This window comes from Podarcis vaucheri, assembly GCF_965113315.1.
Source record: "Podarcis vaucheri genome assembly, chromosome: 17".
NCBI lineage: Eukaryota > Metazoa > Chordata > Lepidosauria > Squamata > Lacertidae > Podarcis > Podarcis vaucheri.
Window position 1 is genome coordinate 31,604,793 of NC_138755.1, and position 13,093 is coordinate 31,617,885.

General features: G+C 40.2%; 2 protein-coding genes across 18 annotated transcripts in view; one reads left to right on the top strand and one right to left on the bottom strand.

Moving 5' to 3' along the window:
* The window catches only part of NRG1 (neuregulin 1), a 499,123-nt gene that overhangs the window by 413,100 nt on the left and 72,930 nt on the right, over window positions 1–13,093 (top strand). The gene's annotated exons all lie outside the window — the stretch shown is intronic.
* Window positions 11,160–13,093, bottom strand: part of LOC309522059 (uncharacterized protein) — a 128,852-nt gene continuing 126,918 nt past the window's right edge. The window contains exon 2 of the transcript XR_014214820.1: window positions 11,160–11,289. The gene's annotated coding sequence lies outside the window, so the exon portion shown is untranslated. The remainder of the gene's footprint in view (window positions 11,290–13,093) is intronic.

The window sequence follows — 13,093 nt, forward strand, 5'->3', positions numbered from 1 at the left end:
ACTCCTATGATTACTAAAAAAAAAAAAAAAGATCCACTAGTAGGCAGTTCAGGCCAAAATAGAGTGCAGATATAAGTCACTGACAACCACACACATTAGCAAGGGGTGGAATCCAATGTGGCAATAAGGCAACATTTCATCAGTACACGGAGTTCTGCTTGTGCAACAGAATGGTCTCTTTCCCCCCCCCCATCCCTCCATGCACCCCTTAAATCTCTTCTGGGGTTCCCCAACACTTTTGAGCAGATACTGTGGAGGGTGAGGGGTGTGCATGGGGAGAGAGGGGAAGATACTGTTACACAAGCTAGGTTAGTAGGTCTCTTAAGCTTCTGTTCTCTTACATTGGAGAAAGTAAATATAGGCCTTGATAGGACTGCACATTTTGCTAGTTACTGATAATGGTAGTTGCTTGTAAATGTTACATCGGCTCATATCTCATCCTGGAAATTTCGCCATCAACAATTCACAGTATTTTAACTTAGCACACTTGTTGACAAAGTTATTGATGCCCAGTAAGGCATATTGACATCATTAGATAAACAGCATCTAAGAAATTGATGTCCCCTTGTGATATAGGCCCCACAAAATAGACATAAACAAACATTAATCTTCAGTTTTACTGGCACTACATTAATGATCTTTCATACTTTATAATATTTTTCCCCTCTTCTACTAACTGTATATGACTTTTTCTCAACAATTTGTACATTGGTGATTCATGGGATATGGTTTTCAATCACTTGGTAGCAGATCATTTTTGAGATAAAGGGAAACCAGCAATGGCTCATTCATGTAGTATGCAGTGGCATGCGACATGCAAAACAAATCCCAGCTCTGATTAGAGTCTTTGCTGTTACTCTTTCACCAGTCAATTAATTCTGATGATGAGACACATCAAAGGGGAATAGAAGGCACCAGGTATATGCAAATGTTTCTCAACCACACAAACCCAGCATCTTAAAATGGCTTGATTTTTCTAAGGTCTTAGCTGCAATCTACATGAAGGTACTAGAACTAGGTCTCTGCTGTGATGTTTACAGTTTTTTCACAGCAGCTAAGTTAGACTGCTGACAAAGATGGTAATTTTGAAAGAGAGGGATTTTTTTCTCCATTAAAAAAATGGCAGTCCCTAACCTGTGGAGGTACAGAGGTACAGCTGGCATCCTCATTATGCAGTTTTTGTCATATGCAGAAGACTTGCCACATTTAACTTCTGAGATGTATGTACAGCTTACACAGGGGTTCTGTTCCATGTATTACATGAAAATTGTGTATACCCAAACCCTTATAGCTTCCCCATGATGGACAGGTGAAGGGGAGAGTGGGAGCATTCCCAGCACTCCCAGATCCAGTGCACTGTGTGGGCCTTGCCCAGCAAGCAAGGCAGAGGGCTTAAAAGCTCTCCACCTTGCTGGGTAAACCCGGCATGATAAGAGCTTTTAAGCTCTCCACGTTGCTGGGGACTTGCACAGTTTCAACCAGCCTGCCTTCAGTCATGTGTGGTGGAAATCATGCAAGACAAATGTGCATAAGATGAGGGATTGCTGTATTTTACAGCCCACCCCATTAGTTTGACTATAATTTGTTTTAATTAATTTTAGTATTGTATTTTTGCATTATTGTCACCTTATAGTGAAGGGCAGGTAAGAAATCTGATGACGATAATCACAATGATAATCAGGAGTTCATAGGCAAGTCGGAAGTTCGGAAATCTGGACCAAAATGAGAAGACAGGCAGAAGTTAGTCAAGATTCCAAATCCTGAAAGTAAGGGAGGTTGGTGGTAGGACTTTCAGGACCACGGACAGAGCCCAGGCAACAAACTTGGTGTTCCAAGGAAGGCTCCCTGCACTCCCTAAGCCTGGCTACATCTCTCAGACTCTTCCTTCAGGCAGGAGCCAATAAAAGAGAGATAATTTATGACCTTATAACTCATGAGTTAATTGACTTCTTTTTGAAATGTGATTTCTATTCTGTGCTAAATATCCGAGAAATGAGATTCCTCACTTTTCTTTGTAAGACTTCCATTAATCTTCCCCACCCCACCCTTTCTCAGTTTTTAATTAACTGTCATTCATGCAAAACTGGTGTTATTGACTTCACAAATTTGTTGTATATCCTTTAACCACAATTAGAAAGTATAAGCTCCTGGTGACTTTACCAGATGTGCAAAGCGATGCTTTTATAGAGGCCTGACTTCCAGGGGGAGGAATAAATTGTGAATGGTGTACATTTAGCTTGATTACTTAGTTAAAAGAGCATTAGAAAAGAGAAGGCATATTTGGTGAATGCATCAGGGATTCAGGATGAATTAAAACATTCTGTTCATTTAGCAAATTATTCTAGGTACCATTTGGTAATCCAACATGTGGACTGTCACACATGTTCAAATATGATGATATTGGGCAGATTCCCAGCAGCAGCAGAAGCCAAGCTAATATTTGCACATCACATTTTGGCTACTGCCTGTTATATGTGGCTTATGTATATGTACATTTATTTGAAAATGTATATAATTTTGTATAACATTAGGATAAGCTATTCAATGTTTATTTATTTTATTTATTGAATATTAAAGCCTGCATTTTCATGTAAAATGGCAATGGCAACTAACAACAATAAAAGCAACCAATATTACAATGAATGTAGTAAGCAATAACACAGTAAAAATATTGACTACCAAGTTAAATGTAGACAAAAAGTCAGACAATGGTAACCAGCTAAAAACATATTCAGATTAAAATATATATTTAGTTGTTTTGGCTTAGGTTTTTTGTTTTTGTTTGTTTATATACTACCTTTCCATAGGGAGCTGTCCCCCAAGCAGCTTACAACAAACATCTAGTTATCAAAATATAAAGCAGTGAGGTGGGGGAGAAAAAAACTGTGTACAGAATTTACCAATTCAAATATGGCAAAACAATTTAAAAATATAGAATAAATTAAATATTACAAAAGGAAATGATCCAGGTTTAATACATAAGTATAGTGCAAAATTAAAGTTCACCTCCTTCCTAAAACTGGTGATGCCGGTCAGCAGTCTTGCTGCAGCATTCTGAACCAGCCTAAGTTTCTGAGTAGCCGTCAAAGTCATCTCCATCATGACAAAAGATGACACCTCTAGGAATGATGCAGTTGGTACAGCAGCCTCAGATGGGCGAAAGTGTTCGGGACACTGCCGAAGTATTCTGGCCAGTTCCAAATTTAGAATCATAGAATCATAGAGTTGGAAGAGACCACAAGGGCCATCGAGTCCAACCCCCTGCCAAGCAGGAAACACCATCAGAGCACTCCTGACATATGGTTGTCAAGCCTCTGCTTAAAGACTTGCAGGAGTTCATTCAGGAATGCGTACAAACTATAAAGTTGATTTTTTTAAAAATGCAATCCATCTAAAACACAATAAATTCCAATACTTTGAAGTACATTTCTACTGATCAGGAGCTTTTCTGTCTTATCCAGAGACAACACATCCATTACTGACACCAAACAGCTATTCAGAAAAATGAACATTTTCCTTGGATTTTGATGGAGAGGCAGATGGTTATCTGCATACGATGACACGAAAGTCCAGGCAGCGTACCTGATCAGTTTTATGTAGATGCTAAAATACCACACAAATATACTGAAAAGAGGAGAAAGAAGAACACTGGGATTTAGGAGAAGTAAGCTCTGGATTAGAGAATGAGAGAAGGGATCAAGAGAGACGTGAATTGAGGATCGGGCACGCAAACATCCTGACAATCAGTTAAACTATCAGAAGCTATTTGCATCGGACACAAAACCAGCCCTAGTTTTACACCACCACCCCTTTCCACTGTGGTTGACTTCCTCAGGTAGCATAGTATGTGATAATTTTATGTTTCCCATGCTATTTTTTTACTGTGTGGAGGGAAAGATAAAACTCTCAGCCATCAGGCATCACCTAACTCTGTCTCTTTGTTCTAGCCTAGATTCAACAAGGTGCATGGAGAATAATTTTGTACTACCAAATAAACTTTAGTTTCTTTTCTCACACGCCATCACTAATGAAGTTCCAGCTATAACACGTGATTTATTGAGCACCAGGAAAAGGAATTCACCCTCCATTACTATACCACCCGCCTCTGTCATTACATCATTATATTTCCTTCATATCTCCTCTGTCAGAACATTCCAAGCCCTGACATTACTTTAGTACCTTGCAGGGAATCAACTTAGTTTCATTGCTAATAGAATTTTGCAAGATATCAATAACAATATTCCCAATTTGTAGATCCTTCATCCGTGTAATTTTAGTGATCTATGGCTATAGGTATATTCCATTATGTTTAAAGAGAAGCAGTATTTCAGGATCAAAGAAGCAATCAATATGTTAGCACAAAGTATTTTTCAATGCTAGTTAACTGGAAATTGATGTATAGATCCCTCTTTGTGTTAATAAAAATGGGAACAATAACACGAAAGTATTGCTAGTAATTTTCAACATTAAAAGACCACAGAATGAATGAATTTTACATATATATATATATATATATATATATATATATATATATATATATGCAGGTTTTGGTGTCTTCGGGTGTCTTCCCGTGTAAGAGTCGGGGTGTCTGTGCGACGTTTCGACGAGGTCTCACTCGTCATCTTCAGGCTGGTGCTTTCGGCTTCTTGTTACTGGAACAGAGCAGAGTCTGGTGTTTGAGTTCCTATAAATACTGTTGAGGGGTGTGGTGTATAGCCTCCAACGTTCTGGGCAGAGAGGAAGTTCCTAGATTAGTGTGCCTTTTCTTCTTTTGTTCCTTAATTACTTGAGGGATATCTTGGGTGATTACATGAGTGATATTCTGAATACCACTGGGTGGGTCATTAAGTGTAGATTAGTTGCTAAAGCTTTCGTGTCTTGACCTCTTGAGCTTGTGAAGAGTTTTTCTGAGAAGATGGCTGTGCTGCATTTAGTTGTGCTCTGGCTTGGCTTCGTGTATAGGGGCGAGCTGTGGTTTTGTGCCTTGTGCCAGCCAGATCTGTGTAGGGATTGCAGGGGGGTGCAGCATCCGGAGGTGCCACTATAGTTTGGCTACTGGATGGAGTCTGTAATATGTCTGTGGAGAGGGTCTGGGTTTGGGTCTGGTGTGGTTGATTGGTGACGACGTTAGCCCTCCCCTGGCTCTGTCCCAGTAACAAGAAGCCGAAAGCACCAGCCTGAAGATGACGAGTGAGACCTCGTCGAAACGTCGCCCAGACACCCCGACTCTTACACGGGAAGACACCCGAAGACACCAAAACCTGCATATATATATATATATATATGCTTTCGTAGATTTTCACGGGTACAGGAATGCAGGTTTTGGTGTCTTCGGGTGTCTTCCCGTGTAAGAGTCGGGGTGTCTCATTTTCTCTAATATGTTCATTTGCTGTCATTGGGGTATGGAATATAGTTAACATGTATTGAGGTAAAACTTGTGTTACATTATAAAGTGTGTGTGTGTGTGTGTGTGTGTGTGTGTGTGTGATGAAGGTCATGAGGCAAAAATGTTTGAAACCTTCATTCATGCTTTTAAATGCCCATTTTCCTGATCACTGATTATCATGTTGTTTTACTTTAGTTTAAGTCCCAAATACTCAACATAGGCAAGAATGGTAGATGTGCGGGGGGGGGGGATGTGGGATGTGGGTTAGTAAAATATTGTACCTTTGTGGTCAAAATGTACGCAAAAAGACTCACCTTTACTTTCAGATGTCATCTGCAATTTCCCCAGGGTATTTGACTCTCAGGATTTTTATTTTTATTTTGACTCTGTTTTCAGAAATTGATTTGTTGGATGCAGTTCAAACAACAAAAAGTCAGAGCTGAATATTGACATAGTTAACTATGTAGGTTAGATGATATATCTCAGTACCTGACACTGCAGTAGCTGAAGCCCAAAGTGATAAAACAGGTACCATTTTCAAGAGTAGGGATGTACATGAAAACATTTCGGGGGAGGCCCATAGCTCAGTGGGACAGCGCATCCTTTCATGCAGCCCCAGCATCTCCAGAGAGAGAGTCCTGCTGGAAAATTGCACTTCAGTATCAACCACATAGGGCTAGATGGTCCATTGATCTCTCTCATTGTAAAGCAGCTTTATATGTTCCCATGTTTCATTCAAATACAGAAATTATTGATTTGGGTGGGGGGTTGGCTTGTATTTTATAAACTAGAGGAATGCTGGTGGAGCTTGGCATTTAGAGAATAGTACTGATCTGGGTTCCAGCTCAGGCTCTGTTACCCCACCCTTCTGTCCATGTACCACCACAGGTTCTTTTGGTCAGGTTCTCTGTGATCTTGGCATTTTTCACTATTGTTGCTGTTGTTGTTTAATCGTGTCTGACTCTTTGTGACCGCATGGACCAGAGCACGCTAGGCATTTCTGTCTTCCACTGCCTCCCGCAGTTTGGTCAAACTCATGCTGGTAGCTTCGAGAACACTATCCAACCATCTCGTCCTCTGTCGTCCCCTTCTCCTTGTGCCCTCCATCTTTCCCAACATCAGGGTCTTCTCTTCTCATGAGGTGGCCAAAGTACTGGAGCCTCAGCTTCAGGATCTGTCCTTCCAGTGAGCACTCAGGGCTGATTTCCTTAAGAATGGATAGGCTTGATCTTCTTGCAGTCCATGGGACTCTCAAGAGTCTCCTCCAGCACCATAATTCAAAAGCATCAATTCTTCGGCAATCAGCCTTCTTTTTTACTATGCTATATAGCCAATGTGCTCAGTCCCTACGCATTCCCATCTGTTAACCTAATCTTTTTTCTCTTTGCTCACATCACACTTTTCCTATACCCCCATTTCTCCATTTGGAATTATCCCAGAGGTTTGCCCACAATATATTCTGGACTGCACTGCTTGAGAACTAGAGGCTGGGCAATTACAAGTTTGACTGCTCCCCCTTACTACTTTTTTATTTTAAAAAAGCTCAGTGTATATAGAAAAAGAACCTAGTCTCCTTAAAATATGAGGGGATTTTTTTTCCTATGGGAACTTTGGAATGAGTGATTCCACCTTAGGCATTTTCTGCATTAATCCTCAATTTTCCAATTAAATGTGGGTCCTAAAACATACTGTTTTATATTAGCCATCATGTCAATACTGTAATACAGTATGCAACTTCCTTCTTAAACAGTGAGACAGAACTGTGACTGACAGTAGTGCCAGCACAAACATTCAGTATTCATGAAGAGCAGCATAAACACCCCTTCATTTCATTTGTTACCAGTTTACCTTGAGAGAGAGAGAAACATGCAATCCAGCTGCAAAATGAGCTCAAATGGTTTTATCCTGCTTAATTTTAATGCACAGCCTACAAGGGTAATTGATCTCACAATTGTTCTTCTCTCTCCAAACCTCCTGCAGTCTCACTTGACTTGGTTAGTTTTAAAGCACAATTAGTGACATTACGATTAAGAAAGGCGTTCAAGAAACATGAATGAAATACTGAAGGGTTCTGGAAAAATCTTTTCAGATGAACGTTCATGGGAAAGGTGTCAGTTAAGAGTAACAGTCATTGGAAACAATGCTGTAATGCAACTAGGAATTGTCCTTTGTTCACAAATGAGTAAAAAGATAAAGGACCCCTGACAGTTAAGTCCAGTCGTGAATGACTCTGGGGTTGCAGCGCTCATCTTGCTTTACTGGCCGAGGGAGCCGGCGTTTGTCCTCAGACAGTTTTGCTGGGTTATGTGGCCAGCATGACTAAGCTGCTTCTGGCGGAACCAGAGCAGCGCATGGAAACGCCATTTACCTTCCTGCCGGAGCGGTACCTATTTATCTACTTGCACTTTGACGTGTTTTGAACTGCTAGGTTGGCAGGAGCTGGGACCGAACAACGGGAGCTCACCCCGTTGCGGGGATTTGAACCGCCAACCTTCCGATTGGCAAGCCTAAGAAGCTCAGTGGTTTAGACCACAGCACCACCCGTGTCCCACCACAAATGTCCAACTGGAGGCTAATAAAGTTTTGGAATGTAAACTATCACCGCAGTTTTGTTACATAGAACAAATTACATGAAGGAGCACTTTTTCAGTACCTTCTGAGCCGGACTTTGGAATCATTGGGAGAGATTCTGCCTATGGAACTCCCTCCCAGGTAAAATCAGGTGGTTCCCCACTCCAGCTACGTTCAGGTGCAATGTGAAAACTTGCCCATTTGCCCAGTCTTTTGAGGAGAGATTGATGCTATGGGGGTATTTTTTCCTGTTGTTTTTGAGGATGATTTATTTTTATTTTTCAAGATTAATGCAGTGTTTTATGTTAGCCATCATGTGATCCTGATTGGGAAGAAGGGTGGGATATAAAACTGAATAAATCTGTATTGCAGAATTTGTACTTTATTTTTATTTTTTTTTCAAACAGTGCTAGACAAACGTGACTCAAAAGCCTTCAGATCAGACATATGCTGTTTGACATTCTGAAGGTAGGCGAAGCTGCCTGTCTGCTCCTAAATACAGTTGGCTTTTTGAATTATGCATTAGGCTATAATATGGGGACAGCACTTCATATTCTTCTTGGGGGGTGATGATGGAAAGAAGGGGGAGGTACGAGATATACTGCCACTTTTCATTTTTTATGTGTTAGCTGGGTTAAAAGCAACCCTTGAATTGTGTCATTTTTTTCCCTGGGCCTAACTATTTAATCATCTAAGAGAATATCAGCCTGAGTTTTGTGGTAAGATTTATTATGCCCCTAACTGTCAGCAAAGTGCTTGCTTCAACCGAGCATTGGGAAGTACTCCAGTTTAGAACACTAATGGGCTTCAGTCTCAGAGAAAAAATAGTGTTGGTGATTGAAATGTCACTGCAGAGTTAGCCCTTCGAGCTGCATGCTAAATGGGACTGAGATCTTGGAGAGATTGGTCTCTCCTTCTCCCTGAGATATTTGGTATAATGGCAGAGGAGCTTTTATTTATCCTTGTTTTAGAAGCAACAGGTTTTTGCATTCATATGCAAAGAAAATAATACCATGTTCCGGACATCATTTTATTGTCATTATTTGTTTGCACAGATTGGTACAGGTCAGAAAAGACTTAACAAATTTCCGAATACTGGGAAGCAAACCAGCAACGCCACTGGGAATAGAATGAATGCTTCAAATCAGACTGAATTCAGTTCTGCTGCATCCCTAATCCGAGCAATCTTAGTGAGAGACTAATATCAGTCTGTGTAAAACATAGGAAAATATTCCCTTTTCATCAATATTGGCTTGACAGAGAAGCCATTAGTTAGGAATGTGGAAAAAGGTGGCTGTTTCCATGGCATGAAGACACTGAGAACACTCTCTCTTAGCTTTGTCCTTGACTGATGTTGTCATTGCTTTGGTCCATTTAATAACTCTGGTGCACTGCAAGTATGTTACCTTTAAAGCAGAAATTGAGGAGAGGAAGCTAGAAATAAGCCTTTCTTCCTCTGCCAGTTTGCCTCTTAATAATCATAGATGCCATTGCATCCAATTTAATTGTTCCTGCTGCCATGAGCAAAAACAGTCACAAAACACTTGCCTCAGCTAGAAATTTGGGATTGATTTGATTAAGCCTGTACTCTATCGAAACACTCTTTCGCTAGGCTGCAAGGTTTGGGACAATAAAATTACCATGACTTTCCCTGTGTGGATTCCATATGATGTCGGGAAGAGAAGCTGTAAAAGCTGCCTCTAGGCTTTTGTCACAATCCAAGATCAGCAGTGACCCAGACACATAGACTGAGGTGCTATTGTTGCTGACCGAGGAGACATAGGGTTTAAGAACTAGATATCACTACGACCTCCACTCCTAGGCCCCCAGAAACTGCAGCCCTTGAGCCCATTACCATCAAATTGCTAGTGTGACAGTGTAGGCAAAGTGGCTGCTTGTGGAAAGTTGACAAAATGCTAGGCTCTAGGTTGGGAAGGCTCTGACCTCAGCAGGGAAGTAGAACCTGCAAGGTGTGTAGTCAGTCTCTGGGAACATAAGATGGATCACTTGAGAATGAAAGCATTGAGCCCTGAAGCTGAGCTCTGTCCGGGGTCCTGAAAATTCTACCACCAACCTCCCTTGCTTTCAAGAATTCTAATCTTCACTGAATCCTGCATTCTATGAATCTCATTCTAGTCCAAACTCCTCACTGGATTTTTAACCTCTAGTCTGTGGGCTCCAATTTACCAAGACAGCTGCAGGAACGCAGAAATAATACATCATAGTATATTCAAGCTAGGGAAACTTAAGTCTTCCATCCATGTTGAGAAAGTGCTGTGTGACTAGTTATAAATGTTATATGCACCCTGTGTACTTTTCCTGCACATTTAGCCCTTGGCTCCAACATAAGAGTTATCGAATCAAGAAAGGTCAATAATTTTCCATTGTTGCTGCTTTTCAAGGGAAATTTTTTTTTTATTCTGAATTAGTCCTGTATATTTTCAGTCCCTGTGTCTGTTTGTCAACCCCCATAAGAAGTGTCAGGCGTGCTCAAAGATATGGGTTGTGAACTGTATTTCTAATCAAGAGAAATTGTTGTTTTCTGTATATCTCTCATGCTAAATAGAAGGCTTGCACAGGAGGCAATAGATCAAGGATGGAGAATCTGTGCTCCTCTATATGTTGTTGGACTCCAGTTCCCATCCACCGTAGTCAGCATCTATTCATCTATTGCAGAGATAGGGATGGCAACAGCTGGACGATTCATTGGTCTGCATCCCTGAAATAGATTATTATAAAATTATAAAATTATTATTATAAAATTTTTGCCAGAAATGGCCGCTTCCCCAATTTTCCTTGTTGCAGCCAGAGTATGGGCCTACACAGGGCTTGGAGAAGATTGAACAGGGATCAGAACAGTGCACAGCAAGTTCAGGTGGCTAGTGCAAGGTCAGATTGTACATCATCTGGGACAACTATCTGTACAATCTCACAAAGAAGGTGACTGTTACTTGAATAGAAGTCTGAGCACCTAAATAGCACAGCCTGCCTATTCAGTGCCTGCCTCCCACCGACTCATTTTTCTAAAGGCCTCATCTGCTTCCAGTGCATTGACTTCGTGATGTAGCAAAATATCTTATTGAAGTTGTCACACATTCAAAAAGATATATTAATGATAACATAAACTGTAAATGAAAAACAGATTGTGTTGGTGCATTTGGCCTACCTGCACCTTCAGAACCAAGAATAGTAGGGTTGGGTTTCTAGGTTGTGGTAAATCTCAGCAATTGCATCCTACCTATCCTTAATTGCTGTCTCTTGAGTTTTGGAAATGTTAACCAATAAGAAACATCTTGAGTATAAGTCATTCAGTTGTTCAACCTTTGGATGACCTTGGAGTAAACGGAAAGGAATTACCATCATAAATATACAATCCAATTATATGCAGCTGATGTATTTTCTACTGTCTCTCCAGTTGGTGTTTATTTTCAGGCCTCCTGCACTGTACTGCTTCAGCTGAGCAGGGTTTTATCTCCCTTTAAGCATAACCAAAGATTGCTGATCTGAAAAAAAAAATGTTTAGGGTGGAGTATATAAACTGTTGTGCCAGCAAAATGTTATTGTTATTATTACTAATTATTATTATTTGCCCACCCCTCCACTCTAAGGTCCCAGTTGCAACAATTAAAGCACAATATTAGAAAACAGTTTAAAACAACTTAGTTGCAGGCATAAGACGGGTTCTTATCACTCAAGCAATGATATCAGGAGATTGACAAGTCAAGCTTGTCTTAATATATATGTAACCACCCATGCCTAGGCATTGTTTTTGCATCTAAACATTGGAGCTAGAAACTTACAGCGGTACATGACTGGCTGATTCTATGCCCTCAGGTACTATGATAATGTACCTGTTAGCCCTTGTTAGCAAAATGTTTTACAGAATTTGCAGATGTCTTCCTGGTCATTTTTTTTGCAGTTGCTCTGACAATAACTCTTGTCTCAGTGGTGCAAACATACCCTGTATATAATTTCCATAATCTAGGTGTGTTTCAATGCACTATTCAGTGTAGAATAGTACTGTATAGCATGTTTCCTGTAGCAGATCACAGCCAATCCGCTCTCCCTTATCTTTACTTGATGTTGCAAAGGTAGGATACAATCCAATCAAAATTAAGCACTTTTAATTTCACTGATTTGAGTGGGGGAGTTATGCACATGCTTGAATGAAATCAGAAAGCTTAAGGGGAAAAAACACTTTAGCAGGAGTATGTCTGTTGCTTTCAACTTTGCTGCAACCCCCACCCACATTTAACATTCTGAATGTATTAATGGGGTACTGGGGTGAAATGGAATCACACAGGAAGGAATACATCATCAAATAGCTTTAAAAATATAATGATTTGTACTCTCTTGGGGGTTATTACTAGCAGTGTGTATTCACAAGTTAATGCCCATCTAATGTAGCCATAGTTTGTACATCAGGATGAAAAGCCATTAACAAGCCCTTTGGAACATCCAAGTGCTTCCTACTATTTTCAGTGTTCATATGTTCCCTAGAATTAGCACGAGATTGCTGGGTACATCAAATCCAAACAGTTGAAAACTACTAAGCAACGTTTGGTTAGGAATATTGCCTACCAACAGATTTTGGACGATCACAAGTAGATCTTAAAATAAATTGTTTAAATGGCAGGAACAACCATATAAACATTGTAAAGTTAGCAGCTTTGCAATTGCAGCCTGAAATATCAGGGGTAAATAAAAGCTTTTTCTTGCTTTCATCTGTACTATAATTTGTGTACGATTTATGAGACTTCTAAAAGGCATGTGGCAACTTGCACATTAGAAGGATATTGTGCGATATTCTGTATCATGCTTAAGTTATCTGATATTAGCACAAAATCACTTTGTAGTAGTAGAGAATCTTTATCAATTGCCATTGGACATGAATAAAAAACGTCTTTCAATTGTGGATTTGTTTTCTGATTGAATCTGGGGCAGAGGGGAGCTTTTACAAGGCCAAAATGACATACTGCTATAAAGTAGAATGCTGTTGGCTACTGCCTCATATCAACTGGGAGCAAAGAGAAGGAAAAGCATATCAAAAGCATTAATCTCTTATGGCTGCATATTTATCGGTCCTACCCTGTGAGACTTACTACCAAGTATAAATTTAGAATCGAGCCTTTAAAA